The 19370-nt window shown below is 47.9% G+C and overlaps 1 protein-coding gene across 2 annotated transcripts in view; it reads right to left on the reverse strand.

Moving 5' to 3' along the window:
• The window catches only part of WIPF1 (WAS/WASL interacting protein family member 1), a 97186-nt gene that overhangs the window by 21714 nt on the left and 56102 nt on the right, over positions 1-19370 (reverse strand). Inside the window, exon 1 of one of the 2 annotated variants that reach the window (XM_088468487.1) lies at positions 3093-3269. The exons of the other annotated variant lie outside the window; for it this stretch is intronic. The gene's annotated coding sequence lies outside the window, so the exon portion shown is untranslated. Of the gene's footprint in view, positions 1-3092; positions 3270-19370 lie in introns of those variants that run through there. 2 annotated transcript variants of the gene reach the window in all.

The following is a 19370-nucleotide window of genomic DNA, read 5'->3' on the forward strand; positions in this document are numbered from 1 at the left end:
TGTCAGTGTGACAGTGTTCTGGGACCACATGTGTCAGTGTGACAGTGTTCTGGGACCACATGTGTCAGTGTGACAGTGTTCTGGGACCACATGTGTCAGTGTGACAGTGTTCTGGGACCACATGTGTCAGTGTGACAGTGTTCTGGGACCACATGTGTCAGTGTGACAGTGTTCTGGGACCACATGTGTCAGTGTGACAGTGTTCTGGGACCACATGTGTCAGTGTGACAGTGTTCTGGGACCACATGTGTCAGTGTGACAGTGTTCTGGGACCACATGTGTCAGTGTGACAGTGTTCTGGGACCACATGTGTCAGTGTGACAGTGTTCTGGGACCACATGTGTCAGTGTGACAGTGTTCTGGGACCACATGTGTCAGTGTGACAGTGTTCTGGGACCACATGTGTCAGTGTGACAGTGTTCTGGGAACACATGTGTCAGTGTGACAATGTTCTCAGACCCCAAATGTGCCAGCGTTTTGGGATCACAAAAAAGTCAGTTCCAATAAAATATTGTGCATATGACCCCATCTTCTTAGGGAATACATATGTTATACCGCCGGCCGCATGGTTCAAATCCCGGCAGCACCAGCCGACGTGGATGAAAATCCCGATCGTCTAGAAGGTAAGTATGATCTAACCTAATCTACCCCCTAACCCTCCCTTAGGGGTGCCTAATCCTAACCTCCCCCCCTGTGCCTAACCCTAATCCACCCTCTGTGCCTAAACCTAACTCCCCCTTTCCCCGCCATCTAAAACTAAGTCCCCCGGGGGGGTGCCTAACCATAACCCTCCCTCCCCCAAGCCTAAACCTAACCTCCAGGGGGGGGGGTGCCTAACCCTAAGTCCCCCCCCGGAACCCTAAACCTAACCCTCCCCCCCACGGCTGTCCGCGCTCGGCATCCCTTCGATCGGGATGCCGGGCGCCGGTCTCCCGGCGTAGGTTAATTAACCCTCGCCGGGATTCTGTAGTGGAGATGCCGGCGGTCAGCATAAACGCATACCCTTCCTAGATATCATTTAGAGCTCTGACCTACAAGTACTGCACCTCTAGGGCTTTATAAAGAAGGGAGAACAATGATTTAGCATGATAACTACTGTGTAGTAGGGCATTGCAGAGGTCTCCCACTAGCTCCACAGACAGCAGATACACAATGCGCTGTAGTGCACAGCTTCCTGGAAACAAGCAGCAGCAGTGACAGGAAGGTTAGTGGTTACTGCAAACCCACAGCCATCCTGCTTCTCAGATGCATCATGTCATCAGCTGGAAGCAGCCGAGGTAACCTGCCACAGCTCCTCCTGCCCAGCACTCTCTTATGACTCTACACAAGAAGGGAACACGAGTATTACCGCAGGCAGCATGCGCTCACTCACACATCTCATCACCTTTTTTTTAGTACCAGGTGTTAAAAGATTAAAATTAAATTAGTTGACTTTCAGTTGTTCATACATCATAGCTTTGTGCAGAGATGTCTATACTGAGCTAGCTGAGAGCAAGCATTTATTATTTGTTGAAGTGTAGGTTTGATTTGTACAGGTGTGATGTACGAACACTCTGGGGCTGATGTACTAAAGCACCAGTTAAAATGAGGGTGTTTTTTTTTGTTTTGAAAAGTTGCATTTCTCTCCACCTCATTTGAGGGGAGGGAGGTGAACACAGATCCATTAAACATGATGTAAGTTAAGGGGCAGATTTACAGATGTATCCACCTACACCTATCCCCAAATCGCACCTTGTTTAGCACGCCACAGACTTTGTGACTTAGCTGCGCCTAAACACTAATCCTAAGTACACTGTAAGCGAGCTACAATGCATAATTGGTGAAAAAGTAGCAAATTTGAGGAAAAAGCACAATGGAGAAAAATTTACACAATCTAGGGCAGGGTTCCCAACCATGGTCCTCAAGGCACACTAACAGTCCAGGTTTTAAGGATAGTCAAACTTGAGCACAGGTGTCTTAATTAGTACCTCAGTTATTTTGATTTAATCATCTGTGCTCAAGCATGGATATACTAACACCTGGACTGTCGGTGTGCCTTGAGGACCGATGTTGGGAAACACTGATCTAGGGTAAAAAGGCAACAGACAGCACCGATACGCCTGAACCGCGGCATGCATCGTTATGCTTAATCTGCAACTTTATACCAATTCCATTTCTACAAACATACTAAATAAATACTTAGTACACTATACAAAGAGTAAAGCTGCATACACACGTAACGATTTTAGTAACCAATGATTTTCATTCAGATTTTCCCTTGAAAAAGTGAACTTAAATTGTTTAGAAAAATCGTTGGTTACTAAATTAATGAACAATTTTGTCAACGATTTTCATGAACGATTTTTTAATCATGCATACAGTGAATGGACATCGTTCAACGTTCATTCTGTACAACATGAACGATTTTCTGAACGGAAATCGTTCTGTTGGACAGTCAGAATGGATGGTAAACTACAAATGGGAGCGTGCTTGGACAATTATCGTTCACCCCCCCAAAAAATGAACGATTTTTCAAACAATTTAACGATAACGACGTTGTTATAGTTAAATCGTTCAAAAATCGTTACGTGTGTACGCACCTTCAGAGGCAAAATTGAGGAAAAGGTACGCAGTCTATGTAAAAAGGGTCCAATACAAGTGAACTGCGCCATTCATTAATATCAAAATTTATCTGCGACCTTATACCAATACCTTTGAAGAAAAATGCCAATGCCAGTACCCCCGCCGGAGACCGTCGCATGCGTCATCGGGCTGGGTGTGTACCCAGCTTTAGATGCTAAATTGAAGAAAAAGTAGAACATAAAAGGAGAAAAAAGTGCACAGCACAGGGATTGCACCAGGCGTCTCGTGCTATATGGCGCAAAAAGAATAGGTGTATGAGGACACATCTGTAATAATGATCATCTGCGGCTTAGACAAACTAATTTTGCAAATCTACCCCCTAGTTTTTAGTAAATCAGCTACTCTATGGCTTTTATCTTCAATATCTTGCATATGTTTTTGCAAATGTTACACCTTTTTTTTTTTCTAAAAGTTTGTAAATAGCCATGTGCAATTTAGTATAATCAAACAAAATAAAATATTTAACTCACCCTATTGCCTGAAGAAAACTGTTTGAGGTGCCTTATTTCTTAACCAAATAAATGCTGAGGGCCAACACAATCTGTTTGGCTCCCGAGTTCCCTTTTCCCCTCTGTGCACATACATACATACACAGGTGCATGCTCCAATTAAGTTTTCTGAAGTGCACATGTGCTAAAGTTCTGCATGATAATTAGCATACTGCAGTGTGTGCTAGGACTAGGAGTGAGCATGTTGATAAAAATACCAATGTCACTTCAAAGTCCTGTCTGCTTACACACCACCCACTTAACTAGTTGCAAACTTTCCTTTTTGTGTTTTCCTTAAAAACGTATGAAATAAGGACATCACAAAAACCACACTGCTGGCCCACAAATAATACCCTGCAACGTTATGCAGATACTTCTCAAAGTGCCTGGCCGCTTCGATCAGGACTGTTTTGATAAAGAAATGGACGACGATGGCTGATGCTTCAGAACCATCAATGTTTTTGGACCAATGGTGATGTATTTTCTATTAGATGACATGAAGGTGTTGGTTTGCACCATTGTTGGCTTCATGCCAATGGTTTACTAATGATGTTTCACAGCACATATGGCCGTATTCAATTTGGAGCGAAAAGCCGGTGACGTAATTTCGCCGATTTCACTTATCGCCGTATTAATTTTATCGTCTTTTCGCCGGTGCGAAAACGCAATGCAATGTAATAGGTGATAAAGTTTCGCCTATGAATACCCTGCGGAAAAAAGTGCAGTTTTGGGGTGCAGAGGTACGGAAACCACTCTGCACCCTTTGACGCTAACTGCGTCAAAAAACGCAAAAAAATACAAAGGACACCCCCAAAAAAGCACTTTGAAAAAGTGGGCGAAAAATTTCAAAGTGGGGGTACAACTTCAAAAACTAGCGAAATTAGCCTTTGGGGGTTCTGCAAGTATGGCCGAGGTTTTTTCTTTGATTGCAGGTGCATGCTGAAGGTGCATTTTTGGCGCTTTTTAATGCGATTTTTACATATGCTTGCACCCATTTTCATGTACCCCAAATTTGATGGGCCTACTTATTTTGGCCAAAAAAAGTTGCTGAATGCTATTCTTCACCACTCTCCCAAAGATGCTAAATAGCTCCTATTGAGACCATTCAAAAACCACAAATACCTTTTGCAGGGCTATTTGGGGGTACCCATAGTGAACCCCCATGTCAGAGCATCTTTAGGGGGGGTCAGGCTGATTTCCCCAAAAACGACAGGGCTTTTCGCCGATTTCGTTTTCACCGGGTCCCGTTTTCACCAATTTGGAATTGGATACGCGCGATAAGTTTTCTATGGCAAAACCTCCGATGACGGTGAAAAGTTTGGCAACTGACTTTTCGCTCCAAATTGAATATGGACCTGAGTCTCCATGGTAGTGTTCCTTTGTGCAAGCGCACAAGTGTTCCATCGATGGCTCAAATCATCAAAAGGTTTCCCAAAGATGATTACAGGCCATATGGCAACCATTCAATACCGACTCATTGATGGCCATCCCTAGTTTTGACTGCCGGATAGTTTATGTTTTCCTACTAGCCACCTTTCTGTACAGCAGGGGTATTCAACATGTGGCACCAGTCAGGGGCGTATTTATAATAGGTGCAGGGCACACGGGCACAGGGGGGGCCTGCACTGCACCCTGCACCCATAGAACTTACCTCTCCGGAGTCCAACATCGGTTTCGGTGTCTGCGCCTGTAAAAACGGCTGGAAAAAGGCCGCCGCTGCCATTTTCCCGTCGTTTGTGCATGCACAGTACAGGGAAGATGGCCGCCGCCTCCATTTTCCCGGTGACCTCTGCATGCGCTATAGACCCTGGGCACACTCTAGTGCCCAGAGTCTATAACTCCGGCCCTGGCCGCGCACCGCTCAATGCCAGCCGGCCGCCGGACGGAGAGGAGGGGGCCCGTGTTCGAGACTGCACACGGGCCCCCTCCTCTCTAGAAACACCCCTGGCCCCAGTGCCAGACCAAGGTCCACATGGGTCTGGAGCTGAAATTTATGTGCTTGTGTTAAGGAGATCTCAAGGTCTGCAGTCTATGTGACCAGCGGAGTGTGACTAGTGCTGCTGAGGTGTGGCTAGCCCCATGGAGGGCATAGATAATGCCTACGGCCTCCTCCTCACCTGTATCCATTATTGTGTTCTCTTCCCTCATTCTCCTCCTCATCTGTACTGTGCCCATTATTGTGTTCTCTTCCCTCATTCTCCTCCTCGTCTGTACTTTGCCCATTATTGTGTTCTCTTCCCTCATTCTCCTCCTCGTCTGTACTGTGCCCATTATTGTGTTCTCTTCCCTCATTCTCCTCCTCGTCTGTACTGTGCCCATTTTTGTGTTCTCTTCCCTCATTCTCCTCGTCTGTACTGTGCCCATTATTGTGTTCTCTTCCCTCATTCTCCTCCTCGTCTGTACTGTGCCCATTATTGTGTTCTCTTCCCTCATTCTCCTCCTCGTCTGTACTGTGCCCATTATTGTGTTCTCTTCCCTCATTCTCCTCCTCGTCTGTACTGTGCCCATTATTGTGTTCTCTTCCCTCATTCTCCTCCTCGTCTGTACTGTGCCCATTATTGTGTTCTCTTCCCTCATTCTCCTCCTCGTCTGTACTGTGCCCATTATTGTGTTCTCTTCCCTCATTCTCCTCCTCGTCTGTACTGTGCCCATTACTGTGTTCTCTTCCCTCATTCTCCTCCTCGTCTGTACTGTGCCCATTATTGTGTTCTCTTCCCTCATTCCCCTCCTCGTCTGTACTGTGCCCATTATTGTGTTCTCTTCCCTCATTCTCCTCCACGTCTGTACTTTGCCCATTATTGTGTTCTCTTCCCTCATTCTCCTCCTCGTCTGTACTGTGCCCATTATTGTGTTCTCTTCCCTCATTCTCCTCCTCGTCTGTACTGTGCCCATTTTTGTGTTCTCTTCCCTCATTCTCCTCCTCGTCTGTACTGTGCCCATTTTTGTGTTCTCTTCCCTCATTCTCCTCCTCGTCTGTACTGTGCCCATTATTGTGTTCTCTTCCCTCATTCTCCTCCTCGTCTGTACTGTGCCCATTATTGTGTTCTCTTCCCTCATTCTCCTCCTCGTCTGTACTGTGCCCATTATTGTGTTCTCTTCCCTCATTCTCCTCCTCGTCTGTACTGTGCCCATTATTGTGTTCTCTTCCCTCATTCTCCTCCTCGTCTGTACTGTGCCCATTATTGTGTTCTCTCCCCTCATTCTCCTCCTCGTCTGTACTGTGCCCATTACTGTGTTCTCTTCCCTCATTCTCCTCCTCGTCTGTACTGTGCCCATTATTGTGTTCTCTTCCCTCATTCTCCTCCTCGTCTGTACTGTGCCCATTATTGTGTTCTCTTCCCTCATTCTCCTCCTCGTCTGTACTGTGGGCCTGATTCAGAGCCGGACGCTATTTGTGGACGCTCGTTCAGAAAAAGGGGCTAGCTATTTAAATTAAGCGCTCGCTCTTTGTGGTCTGTTGACGCCTCTATGTCTGAACGAGCGAACGAAACATGCGCTCACTATTTTGGAAAAAATGGCCGCTCGCATCATACGTCATCTCCGCTATTTATTAGATTAATCGAGTACATCGATAGGCGTATGAACTGCTCGCAGTGCTTGTGGTTGGATTTTCCTACCGCAATCATGCGAGCAGTTCAGGCTAAAAGACAACCAACTGACGTGGTCAATGACGCTGCTTTGTTAATTATGCACACCCTTAAAACGCCCGTTTTGACCGTTTGGCACGCCTGCGTTCGGATCTCCGCTCCCCGTTTTCAAGCACCTTCCCCTGTTACCACCCACAAACGCCTCATCCTGTCACTCAAATTAGTAGGCATTCGCTATTTTGCGAGCACACGATTTCCGACCGCACTGACTGGTTGGCGCATGCGCATTACAACCCATACGCATGTGCAGATGTGCGAACATCGCTCGGAGCGAACGAGCGGCCGCTTATGAGCGGCTCTGAATCAGGCCCAGTGCCCATTATTGTGTTCTCTTCCCTCATTCTCCTCCTCGTCTGTACTGTGCCCATTATTACATTTTCTTCTACTCTCTACTCCCCATTAGGGCACCTAACACGGGACCGCCAATTCCCGGCAGCTTATTGTGAGTGCTTTAATCACTATTTCAGCAATGTATATAAGTTGTGTCCTTGTCCTGTACTGTAATGTACTGTATGTTACTTGTTTCTTGTTCACCTATTAGTTCTATGTTCTATGTACTATGTAAGGTGCTGCGGAACACTTGTGGCGCCATATAAATAAAGGATAATAATTATTGTGTTCTCTTCCCTCATTCTCCTCCTCGTCTGTACTGTGCCCATTATTGTGTTCTCTTCCCTCATTCTCCTCCTCGTCTGTACTGTGCCCATTATTGTGTTCTCTTCCCTCATTCTCCTCCTCGTCCTTACTGTGCCCATTATTGTGTTCTCTTCCCTCATTCTCCTCCTCGTCTGTACTGTGCCCATTATTGTGTTCTCTTCCCTCATTCTCCTCCTCGTCTGTACTGTGCCCATTATTGTGTTCTCTTCCCTCATTCTCCTCCTCGTCTGTACTGTGCCCATTATTGTGTTCTCTTCCCTCATTCTCCTCCTCGTCTGTACTGTGCCCATTATTGTGTTCTCTTCCCTCATTCTCCTCCTCGTCTGTACTGTGCCCATTATTGTGTTCTCTTCCCTCATTCTCCTCCTCGTCTGTACTGTGCCCATTATTGTGTTCTCTTCCCTCATTCTCCTCCTCGTCTGTACTGTGCCCATTATTGTGTTCTCTTCCCTCATTCTCCTCCTCGTCTGTACTGTGCCCATTATTGTGTTCTCTTTCCTCATTCTCCTCCTCGTCTGTACTGTGCCCATTATTGTGTTCTCTTCCCTCATTCTCCTCCTCGTCTGTACTGTGCCCATTATTGTGTTCTCTTCCCTCATTCTCCTCCTCGTCTGTACTGTGCCCATTATTGTGTTCTCTTCCCTCATTCTCCTCCTCGTCTGTACTGTGCCCATTATTGTGTTCTCTTCCCTCATTCTCCTCCTCGTCTGTACTGTGCCCATTATTGTGTTCTCTTCCCTCATTCTCCTCGTCTGTACTGTGCCCATTATTGTGTTCTCTTCCCTCATTCGCCTCCTCGTCTGTACTGTGCCCATTATTGTGTTCTCTTCCCTCATTCTCCTCCTCGTCTGTACTGTGCCCATTATTGTGTACTCTTCCCTCATTCTCCTCCTCGTCTGTACTGTGCCCATTATTGTGTACTCTTCCCTCATTCTCCTCCTCGTCTGTACTGTGCCCATTATTGTGTTCTCTTCCCTCATTCTCCTCCTCGTCTGTACTGTGCCCATTATTGTGTTCTCTTCCCTCATTCTCCTCCTCGTCTGTACTGTGCCCATTATTGTGTTCTCTTTGTCCCTTTCCCGTCTTACAGATGTGTCCTCATACATCAAGCCTGAATACGCCATGTAGAGCGAGATGCCTGGCGCGAGTGAGCCACCATGTACCGTGCGACTCTGCATCTTTTTTACCTGAAAATGCATCTTGTATATCTGTGTGCAACTGTGGGGCCTATCCATCAACACTAAAATAATGGTTTTAAGGACATTTTCCTTAATTACCGTTATTTTAGTATTCATGAAGACACTTAACACTGATATCTCCTGGTTAAGTTCCCCATGGTTCATTTCCACACTCCCCATACATTAGTACATTAGTATGGGGATATGGAAATTATGCTATTCATCAAATTCCGAAAATTATGTATTTTCTGAATTTGATGGTGTTACTATATGCCACTCTCACTTACCTGCTATCAGCTGGGCAGGTCACCCGCTGGCTCTCTCCGACACTCTGGTCGCTTCTCAGGCTCTGTCTGCTGTGCTGACACTGTGGGTCTCATTCAGACCCGCTTGCAAGCGGGTCGATGTTCAGGCCCTGTGCACGCGCAGTGGCTGCACTGCGTGTGCACAAGCCCCGGAGCGAGAGAGAAATTCTCTCGCTCTGGGACTCACTACAAAGGGGCGGCTGTCGATGGTGATCGACAGCTTGCCCCGTTTGGTAGGGTCTCGTCTACCGCAAGCCCCAGTGAGCCAAAAGCTCACTGGGGCTTGCGGTAGACAAGACCCTACTACAAGGGTCTCGTCGCAAACCCCGATGGTCGGGATGGTCTTGACCATCACGACCATCAACTTGGCCGCTCGCTAAAGCTATGGGTGGTCACCCACAGCCTAGCGAGCGGCCAGGAGGCTGGCTCTAAACATAGAAGTGGCCACCCTCATTCAGAGCGAGCGCTTACATTTTGCGAACGGCTTTGAATGAGGTCCAGTGTTCTCCTGGCAGAACACAGTACAGTTTAGAAAAAAAAAATGTGTCTGCACAGCAGACAGAGCCTGAGGCGGCTGCAGTGGCCAGGTAAGTGGGGGACAGGGGGGAGGTGAGCGGAGTGGTTGGGGGGGAGACACAATTACCGCAGCTGTAGGCCGTGCTGTGCATGCGCTGCTTTTACGGATGTAACAGCGTATGCGCAGCACTGATTACAGCTGTATTTTTTTCCCGAAATGCTGTCATCGCAAAAATGACAGCTTTTCGGAATAGATAGTTATGAGGAGGAGGAATGATGAATTCCTCCGATACTTAGCTAGAACTCCATGCGAGTTCTAAACCTAAATACCTCCAGAGAAAGTTTAGTTATGATGAATAGGCCTCTGAGTCTGTATACAAAGCACAATGAAACTAGGCGAGGAAAAAAGCAGCAGCCGCAGATTCAGAGACTCAGGGGCCTATTCATTAACACATAAAAATAGAAGGTTTAGAACTCGCATGGAGTTCTACCTAATTATAGGAGCAATTCATCATTCCTCCTCCCCATAACTATCTATTCCGACAAGCTGTCATTTTTGCGATTACAGCTTTTCGGGAAATAGATAGTTATCCCTGTCTACACTACCTTACCGCAGCTGGAATCCATGCTGTGCATGCGCTGTTACATTCGTAAACCCAGCGCATGTGCAGCACTACTTAGAGCTGCGGTAATTTTGTGTACCCCCAACCCCCCCCCCCTCCGCTCACCTCCCTCCCGTCCCGCACTTACCTGTCCGCTCATCAGCCTCCGGCTCTGTCCTGCTGGTCTGTCACATGGTCTCCCAGCAGACCACAGTACAGATTAGAAAAAAAAAAAAAGTGTTTTTTTTTTCTAATCTTTATTGTGTTCTGCTGGGAGAACACAGTGTCCGACCAGCCTCCGGAGCCAGAGGACACACCAGAGCGCCGGAGGGAGCCGTCGGGGGACCTGTCCAGCTGTAAGCAGGTAAGTTTCACCTGCTATTCGCCACCTCACAGTGGCGGATAGTACCTCCATCAAATTTCGAAAATACATAATTTTCGGAATATGATGAATACCATAATTTCCACATCCCCATACTAATGTATGGGGAGTGTGGAAATTAACGCAGGGGAACTTAACCAGGAGATATCAGTGATATCTCCTGCGTTAAGATACTTCATGAATACTAAAATAACGTTATTTAAGGAAATGTCCTTAAAAACGTTAATTTAGTGTTGATGAATAGGCCCCTCAGTCACAGAGATATACAAGTGTAGCATATCAAATGATTCTGCGCAGTCTCCTGGTGCCTCCTAGTCGCATCACACTGCGACTAAGATGTATTTTTGGGCAAAGAAAACGCCTGGCGCTAGCAGACTTGCATGGGACCTGGGCACCACGAGGGACTGTTTGGCACGACTGCAGCAAGAATGTATGAGGACACATCTGTATGTCCATTAGTGTGTTCTGTCCCTACCTCCTCATCTGTGTCCATTATTGTGCCCCCTCCTCATCTGTGTCCATTATTGTGCCCCCTCCTCCTCATCTGTGTCCATTATTGTGCCCCCCTCCTCCTCATCTGTGTCCATTATTGTGCCCCCTCCTCCTCATCTGTGTCCATTATTGTGCCCCCCCTCCTCCTCATCTGTGTCCATTATTGTGCCCCCTCCTCATCTGTGTCCATTATTGTGCCCCCCCTCCTCCTCATCTGTGTCCATTATTGTGCCCCCTCCTCCTCATCTGTGTTCATTATTGTGCCCCCTCCTCCTCATCTGTGTCCATTATTTTGCCTCCCTCCTCCTCATCTGTGTCCATTATTGTGCCCCCTCCTACTCATCTGCGTCCATTATTGTGCCCCCTCCTCCTCATCTGTGTCCATTATTGTGCCCCCTCCTCCTCATCTGTGTCCATTATTGTGCCCAATCCTCCTCATCTGTGTCCATTATTGTGCCCCCTCCTCATCTGTGTCCATTATTGTGCCCCCTCCTCCTCATCTGTGTCCATTATTGCAGGGCTCGACAAAACCCGGGGGCCAGGTCGCCATGGCGGCCAGATTTGGCTGCCTGATGACCAGATTTTCGGCAACCCCCGGGCCGCCGTGTAGTGCAGTCCGCGGTCCACACTACAGAGTGACAAACACACAGCCGCCAGCGACGGCTGTTTGTTTGTTATAGCAGCCGATGAGAGTCAGACAGACTCTCATTGGCTGCTGCGTTGTCCACGGAGTGAGCCGGCTGGAGCTCACTCATGAGCTCCACCTACCGGCGCACCCCATAGCAGGTGATGGGAGAGACGTCATGACGTTTCTCCCATAGTGCAGAGCGGGCCTGCAGGAGCGGACAGCGGCGGTCGTCGGCAGGAGCGTGGACCAGGTAAGTTGCAGGTTTTTTTTGTGTGTGTCAGGGCACTGCATAAGGTGGGTGGCCGCTACTGGGGAAACTGTGGGGGCACTGCATAGGTGGGGGCGGCCGCTACTGGGGACACTGTATGGGGGGGCCACTACTGGGGCACTGTACAGGGTGGGGCCGCTACTAGGGGCAATGCATAGTGGGGACTACTACTGGGGTCACTGCATAGGGGGGACTACTACTGGGGGCACTGTATTGGGGGGCCCCTACTGGGGCACTGTACAGGGTGGGGCCGCTACTAGGGGCAATGCATAGTGGGGACTACTACTGGGGTCACTGCGTAGCGGCGGCTGTATGTTTTTTATAGCAGCCGATGAGAGTCAGACAGACTCTCATTGGCTGCTGCTTCGTCCACGGAGTGAGCCGTCTGGAGCTTACTCATGAGCTCCGCCTTCCGGCTCACCCCACAGCAGGTGATGGGAGAGACGTCATGACGTCTCTCCCATTGTGCAGAGTGGGCCTGGAGGAGCGGACTGCGGCGTTCGTCGGCAGGAGCATGGACCAGGTAAGTTGCGTTTTTTGTGTGTGTAAGGGCACTGCATAGGGGGGTGGCCGCTACTAAGGACACTGTGGGGGCACTGCATAGTTTGGGTGGCCGCTACTGTGGAGGCACTGCATAGGTGGGGGTGGCCGCTACTGGAGACACTGTATGGGGGGGCCACTACTGGGGCACTGTACAGGGTGGGGCCGCTACTAGGGGAAATTAATAGTGGGGACTACTACTGGGGTCACTGCATAGGGGGTACTACTGGGGGCACTGTATAGGGGGGACTACTACTGGGGGGACAGCTACTGGGAGCAATGCATAGGGGGGAGCATTTCTGGGGGCACTGATTAAAGGGGCACTACATAGGGGGACCACTACTGGGGGCACTGTATATGGGGACCACTACCGGGGGCACTTCATAAGGGGGGTGGGCGCTACTGGGGGCACTGCATAGGGGGGAGTGGCCGTTACTGGGGGCACTGTACGGGGGGGTGGCCGCTACTGGGGCACTGTATAAGGGGGGTGTTACTAGGGCACTGTATAGGGGGGCGCTACTAAGGGCAATGCATAGTGGGGACTACTACTGGGGGCACTGCAGAGGGGGGACTACTACTGGGGCATTGCAGAGGGGGGACTACTACTGGGGGCACTGCAGAGGGGGGACTACTACTGGGGGCACTGCATAGGGGGGACTACTACTGGGGGCATTGCAGAGAGGGACCACTACTGGGGGCACTGCATAGCGGTGCCCCAAGCATATTCTTGCATTTGGGCCCACCATTCTCTAGTTCGGCCACTGCCGGCGGTGGCTTTGCTTGCCCGGGTTTTTTGGCTGCGGAGGGGTGGTCTTTCTGGGGGTTGATTGCCTGGAGAGGGGGGTTAGCTGCTCAGTAATGTGGCTGTGGAAGGTGGTTTACCTGGGGTACCCCGTTAGTGGTGTGGCCATGGGGGTTGGTTGTCCGGGGCGTAGGTGCTCAGTAATGCTGCCCCGGGGGAAGGGGGGTTCTGGCTCCTACACTTTCATCCTGGCTCCTGGGTTTTAGAAAAATTTGTCAAGCCGTGCATTATTGTGTCCCCTCCCTCTCCTCATCTGTGTCTATTATTGTGTTCTCTCCCCCATCCTATTCATCTGTGTCTATTATTGTTTCCCCCCCTCCTCATCTGTGCCCATTATTGTGTTATCTCTGTCCCTTCCCCCTATTATGTCCATTATTATGTTCTGTCCTTCCCTCCTCATCTGAATCCATTATTGTGTTCTCTCCCCCATCCTATTTATCTGTGCCTATTATTGTGCCCCCTCCTCTTCATCTATGTCCATTATTGTGTCCCCATTCTCACCTGTGTCCATTATTGTGATCTCCCCTTTACTCCTCCTCATCTGTGTCCCTTATGGTGTTCTCTCTCCCAATATGCTTTGTGCTCTGCTCCCTCCTTTCCAGTACAGATGTGTCCTCATACAATGTTGATGCAGTCGCACCAAACAGCCCTTCTCAGTGCGCCAGGTCCCATGCGACTCGGTTTGCGCCGGGCGTCTTTTTCACCTGAATTTGCCTCTTAGTCACAACACGATGCGACAAGATTGTACTGATTAAGTTGAAATGCGACACTTGTATACCTGTGTGCGACTGAACCTGTATACAAAGTGCTGCAGTGGGCGCGGCTTTTTTCCACGTTAGGTTTCCGTACACATTCAGACTCAGTCGCACAGGACTGCAGCTCCACCCACCCCATTGTTCATCTGGCCCTGTGCAGTCCTCCAGCTGCTGTAGATCTATACTTCCCAGCATGCCCTGCCACAGTTTTAGCTTGCCCGAACAGCAAAACTGTGGCATGCTGGGATGTGTAGTTCAACAGAAGCTGGAGTGTCACAGGTTGCCTACCCATGTACTAGGACTAGGTTATCCTGACATTTTATTTGGCCCTTTTTAGACTGAACTCCAATATATAAAGTAGACAACTATGAGTGGTGTTATACTAGAAAACAGAGATATAAATGTCCCAAAAAACAGAATAGGAAAAATAATATTGATTTGGTTCTGTTCTTTACTTATATGCATTATATGGCATTACGTATAGTTCTAGGGGTGTAGGGGGACCAGAGCTGCCAAAGAGGTACAGCCACACCCACAGCATGTACTTGGCAACCTACTGGCTGCCCCCCACTGTTGGGTCCCAGGGCTGCCCACTCAGCAGAGGGCGCAGCGTTGCAAAGTAGGAGGGGTGACAGCGTGATTGCATCATCATAGTAAGTTCTCACTACACAATGCTGGGATTACTTACATCATGAATCAGGGCATAGGGCCATGATGACGCAATTCAGGACAAATCGCATCATCGGTACCCGGACTGCCCACTTCACTCGGGGCACTTACAAAGTCTTACAGGGCGTCCAGGAGAACCACCCGAGAATCGTGAACCTCTCGGAACGTAACAAGTATGCCCCAGCATAGTATGTCCAAGCCAACTTCAATGGCAAGACATCTGTGGACATTGCGCATCATTCAGCATGGTTGGCAAGTCTGCAATCGTATGCACCGCTCGTTGCAAAATTATGCAAATGAGTGCGATCGCAGCACTATACCGAGACACCCACCACTGTATAAAGCCACCCACTTCCCTTTACAAACATCCGCAAGTCAGCGAAAACATCGGTAACATCAGACCCATTCTCACAGTTGTGTTTGAGCTGACCCTGACTCACAAACTGCAAAACTTCCTGCCGCCATCTAGACCTCTGGCTGCGTATTCCCTCGCAGGGCCTTAATTATGCACACCCCTGTAACGGCATTCAAACGTACAGGCATGCCTGCGTTCCTCGACCAACCCCCTCTCTACACCCCCAAACAGTGCTTCCTGTCAACCACTCTGAGATGGCTCTGCGTATCCAATGCGTTCACTATCGCGATCGCAACAGCTGGTTCGCGCACGCGCACTGTGGTGCATGCGCAAAGCGCAAACATTGATCAGGTGCGTGCGTCCGCAGGCTTGCGATCCAAACTGAATGAAGCCCCTTGTCCCAAAAGTCTCTTTGTGACATGGACACACCCCCTCTTCATACTGGGGCCTGACATTTGTAATGGCGTACCTTATTGTTGGTGTAGGATCTCCTTGAGGCATAAAGTAACTCTGGTAGAAAACTGTATAATGCATAAATCCATAGCAATCAAATAGCAACTGACCAGTCAAGTGCAAGGCAGACAAATGTGTAAGCTAGAGTAAGATTGGATTCTACTCAGTACTTGCATATCCCATTTTGATGTTGTATAATTGAACATATGAATCAATTTACTAAAAGTAAAGAAAAAACACACTGCAATCATACACTTTTTTAAAAAATAAATAAGCAAAAAAAGACAAAAACTAAAGGGTGGGAACCGTCTGATGTGCAGCAGCTCTTATGGAGACCGGCTAATATCAATCAGTCTTTTGTAAGTAGTCGCTAGTTTACTTATGCACACATTACAGAAGTGATGATAATACTGGATCCATACGAGCTACTGTAAATATTTTCTGTATAAATGGTGAGTTCTGACATCATCTCTTCAATGCTCATTGGCATATAATGGGTGCAGGGCGTGTGGTGCACACGGACCTCTGAGTCAAAGGGTGCCCACATCACAAACCCTCCAGCCATTGAATATAATTACCTTGCACCTGCCGCTGAAGAAATCACTGGGAAAATGGTGCTGATTCCATTTTCCCACAGATATGTGCATTAGACAAATCACTGTGTAAATAATGCCAGGCGCCATTTTCCTGGAGACATGTGCATGAGCCAGAGACTCTCGCACAGTGCTAGAAATATCACTGCGCATGCACCGATGCGAGGAGCAGGGGGTGACCTCACGGAAAGCTCACTTGGGCCTCCTCCTCAGATAAAACGCCTCTGGGCATACTTACTTATTATAGAGCAGAATGCTTTCCCTACTGTTAATTATACAGATATTAGAAGTCACCTTAGCCTGCAGCCTTTGGGCCTGATTCAGATTAATACGTAAAGTATTAGTACTAATTCGATTGCTTCGGGTCTGCGCGTACGCAGGACTCGTTCTGTGCATGTGCAGAAAGGGTCTGCGATCTCGCTTGCAGATCCCCCAAGATGCAGCATGATGGACATGCTGCTGCTTTTGGAGGGAGGAGAGGGGATGTGCCTGGGCTGCGTTCCCAAAAACAGTGGTGTGACACCCCTGTTTTCCGGGGAGTGCCGAGGCTAGGGACTACATCGGTGGACGCAGATTTCCTGGCCTTGCAAGCTGCCAGCATGAGACCGATGGTCACGATGGTGATCCGGTGCTGCGTCTACAGACTCTGCACTCGCATCAGTTGGTGTTGGCTTCCTACAGACTCCTCCTGCAGCATTTAAATATTTGCTGGACAGTATTGCGCAGCCTTGCAGCTGACCAATACCGTCCACATCCGAATCAGGCACTTTATACCGTAACAGAACTCCTTATTTACCGTAAATTCTACATTTACAATTAACTACCATTATACAGGTAGCAAAAAATGTGAAATGAGCTTTCTGGCATATCATCAGATTAAATAATAATAAAATAAATTCTGTGTTATCACATTCAGGTACACACAAATGACAGCAAGTCACAACTAGTTTTGGTTGGTGAACAATATTTTATGTATCATCTAATTAGAACATGCTCCACTATATAGTTATCATTTTACTGCGCCTTTAAAGGCTGCTCCGCAGAATGTGACCTTGCGGTTTAAGATTTTGCTATTAGGTCATTTCTGGGATTTTTATGTAAAGTGTATAATTCATGCTTCGCCATAGACGAAAAAAAAAATGGAAGCGTAATTCCTTGATAGAGGCTCATTGTCTGTGCGGCAGTCGTCGTGAATATAGTAAGAGGAATGCAGAGATTAATAGGCCTCTTAAAGTTCAGTCATCCTCCCTTAACAATTCTACTATTCAGCTGTGTATGGCATAAAATACTAAGAGGATGAAAAAATATGGTACAAACATTCTCTAACCCTATTGAGCACTGGACAGAGAATATTCTTACAGGGCACAGACACGGTGACTTTCAGTACAGCATGCATCAGACATATAATGTAGCCTTTGTTACATTATAAGTGATACATATTTTTAGAATATGGCATATTGGCACTGTTCTTATAGGGGAGATGTCGGATAAAGAAGAAATGTATCCAGAGCAAAAATTGTACTGTAAACCTTCTTTTGCCATCCAGAGCAACCATAAAAAACTGCAAGACCTGGCGCAAAGCTATGTGTACATGGGGGGCATTAACATGACAATAATTTGGGAATTCCTCTGTAGATGTTGCGCTGCAATGCTGCTGAAGGAGCCATGGTCACATCATTTTAGAGGGCATGGCTTCATCTCTTTGGCATGCCCCCTCCCTCATCACCGCTATTGCCATCTAACAGAACAGTGGGCATTCTAGAGCGGATTTAGAGATAGATGTAGATGCGGCCGCATCTATTGACGTTCACACATCTACGACTTTATGTAAATGCCGCTACAAGGTCCTTCCCTTGTTACATACATGCCTATGAATGCGCAAGGACTGAGATGCCCACTGGCAGCATCCGTAGACACAGTAATACCGATTGGTGTGTCCTTAGAAGCCGCCATCGGTTGCACCATGGAACCTTGCACCTATTCTATGGCCTCCTATGTCTGCGGCTGTGCGCTTGTTTACGCGGCCGCTTTCAAAAATCGCTCAACTATGTTGATCATCGGTATTGAGTCCAACTTTTCATCAAAACCTTTATCTCTAGGTATTCTGACTCATTCTAGTCAATTTAACTGTTCCAGTGAAATTACTGGGGTAGGTGACACCAAGTGCGGCAAGCGTCCGAAAAAGGGGTCGTGTCCTCCTGTGGAAGGGGCGTGGCTTCACAGCACACACCCCTGTTTCATCACTTTGGTGGGTGACACCCGGTGCATTCCACGCACCCCTAGCGTCGCCACTGACTGGTCAATTCAGTGCATTCTTTCTTGTTTATTTAGAATTTTTTTTACCTTAAACTACAAAAATATGTTGGTGAAAGTACAAATGTAAGTATAATTTTCTAAAGTGAAAAGTAAGCATGTATATGTGGCAAAAGTGTTGACTCTCTTTACTGGAATTATAATTCAATGGCATTCCTGAGATTTGCCGAAATGTCATTGACAGAGTATAATATTATCCACATGGGGTACAGCATCTGCTCTTCCCATCTCGCAGTTCTATTATATAATGCTGTGAAGAGCACTTGGACAGAGATCAAACTCCTGCATGAAAACGGCTTCAGAAATAATCACTGAATGATGTATATTTAGCAATGGGAATACCTTTATTTTAAAAATCACAAAAAGTGCTATCCTCAAAAATATGTATTCTGCATCAAAGCTCAGGCCCGCGTGATGTTATAGGGAAGATGGACTAAGCTCTGGAAAGTGATAAAGCACCAGCCACTCAGCTCCTGTCATGTTACAGGCTACAGTGTTTAAAAAATGAGTTAGGAGCTGATTGGTTGGTAGTTTATCACTCTCCAATTTATCACTTTCCAGCGCTTAGTACATCTGCCCCAATGTGCCTTATAATATAGAATGTAAGACCTACAGAATGCCACAGTACAGACTTTAGGAAAAAGGGAGCTTCCTCGAACTTAAATGCAAAATATGCTTAGGTTTCCTCTAGCTACTTTATAATACATCATTCAGCTACAAGGCTTTCACCTGACAAAGGGCCTGATTCAGACCCGGTCGCTCTGACAGAGTGCTCGCTCTGAATCAGGGCCGGGTTTTTTTTTTTTTTTTTTTAGAACGTTCTCCTAGCCGCTCGCATAGCAGTGGGTGACCACCCTCAGTTACAGCGAGCGGCCATGATGATAGTCGGGCTTGCGACGAGACCCTTGTGGTAGGGTCTCGTGGCCGCAAGCCCCAGAAAGATTTTTGCTCTAACAGAGCCGGAATCTCTCCACTGACATCACTTGAGAACGCCACCCCCCCGGCCCGCCCACCAAAGGGGGCGAGCTGTCACTCAACATTGACAGCTCGCCCACTTTGTTGCGAGACCCAGAGCGACGGAGTGCCCGTCGCTAGCCGGGTCTTG

This window comes from Taudactylus pleione, unplaced genomic scaffold (assembly GCF_031769625.1).
Source record: "Taudactylus pleione unplaced genomic scaffold, aTauple2 ptg000004l, whole genome shotgun sequence".
NCBI lineage: Eukaryota > Metazoa > Chordata > Amphibia > Anura > Myobatrachidae > Taudactylus > Taudactylus pleione.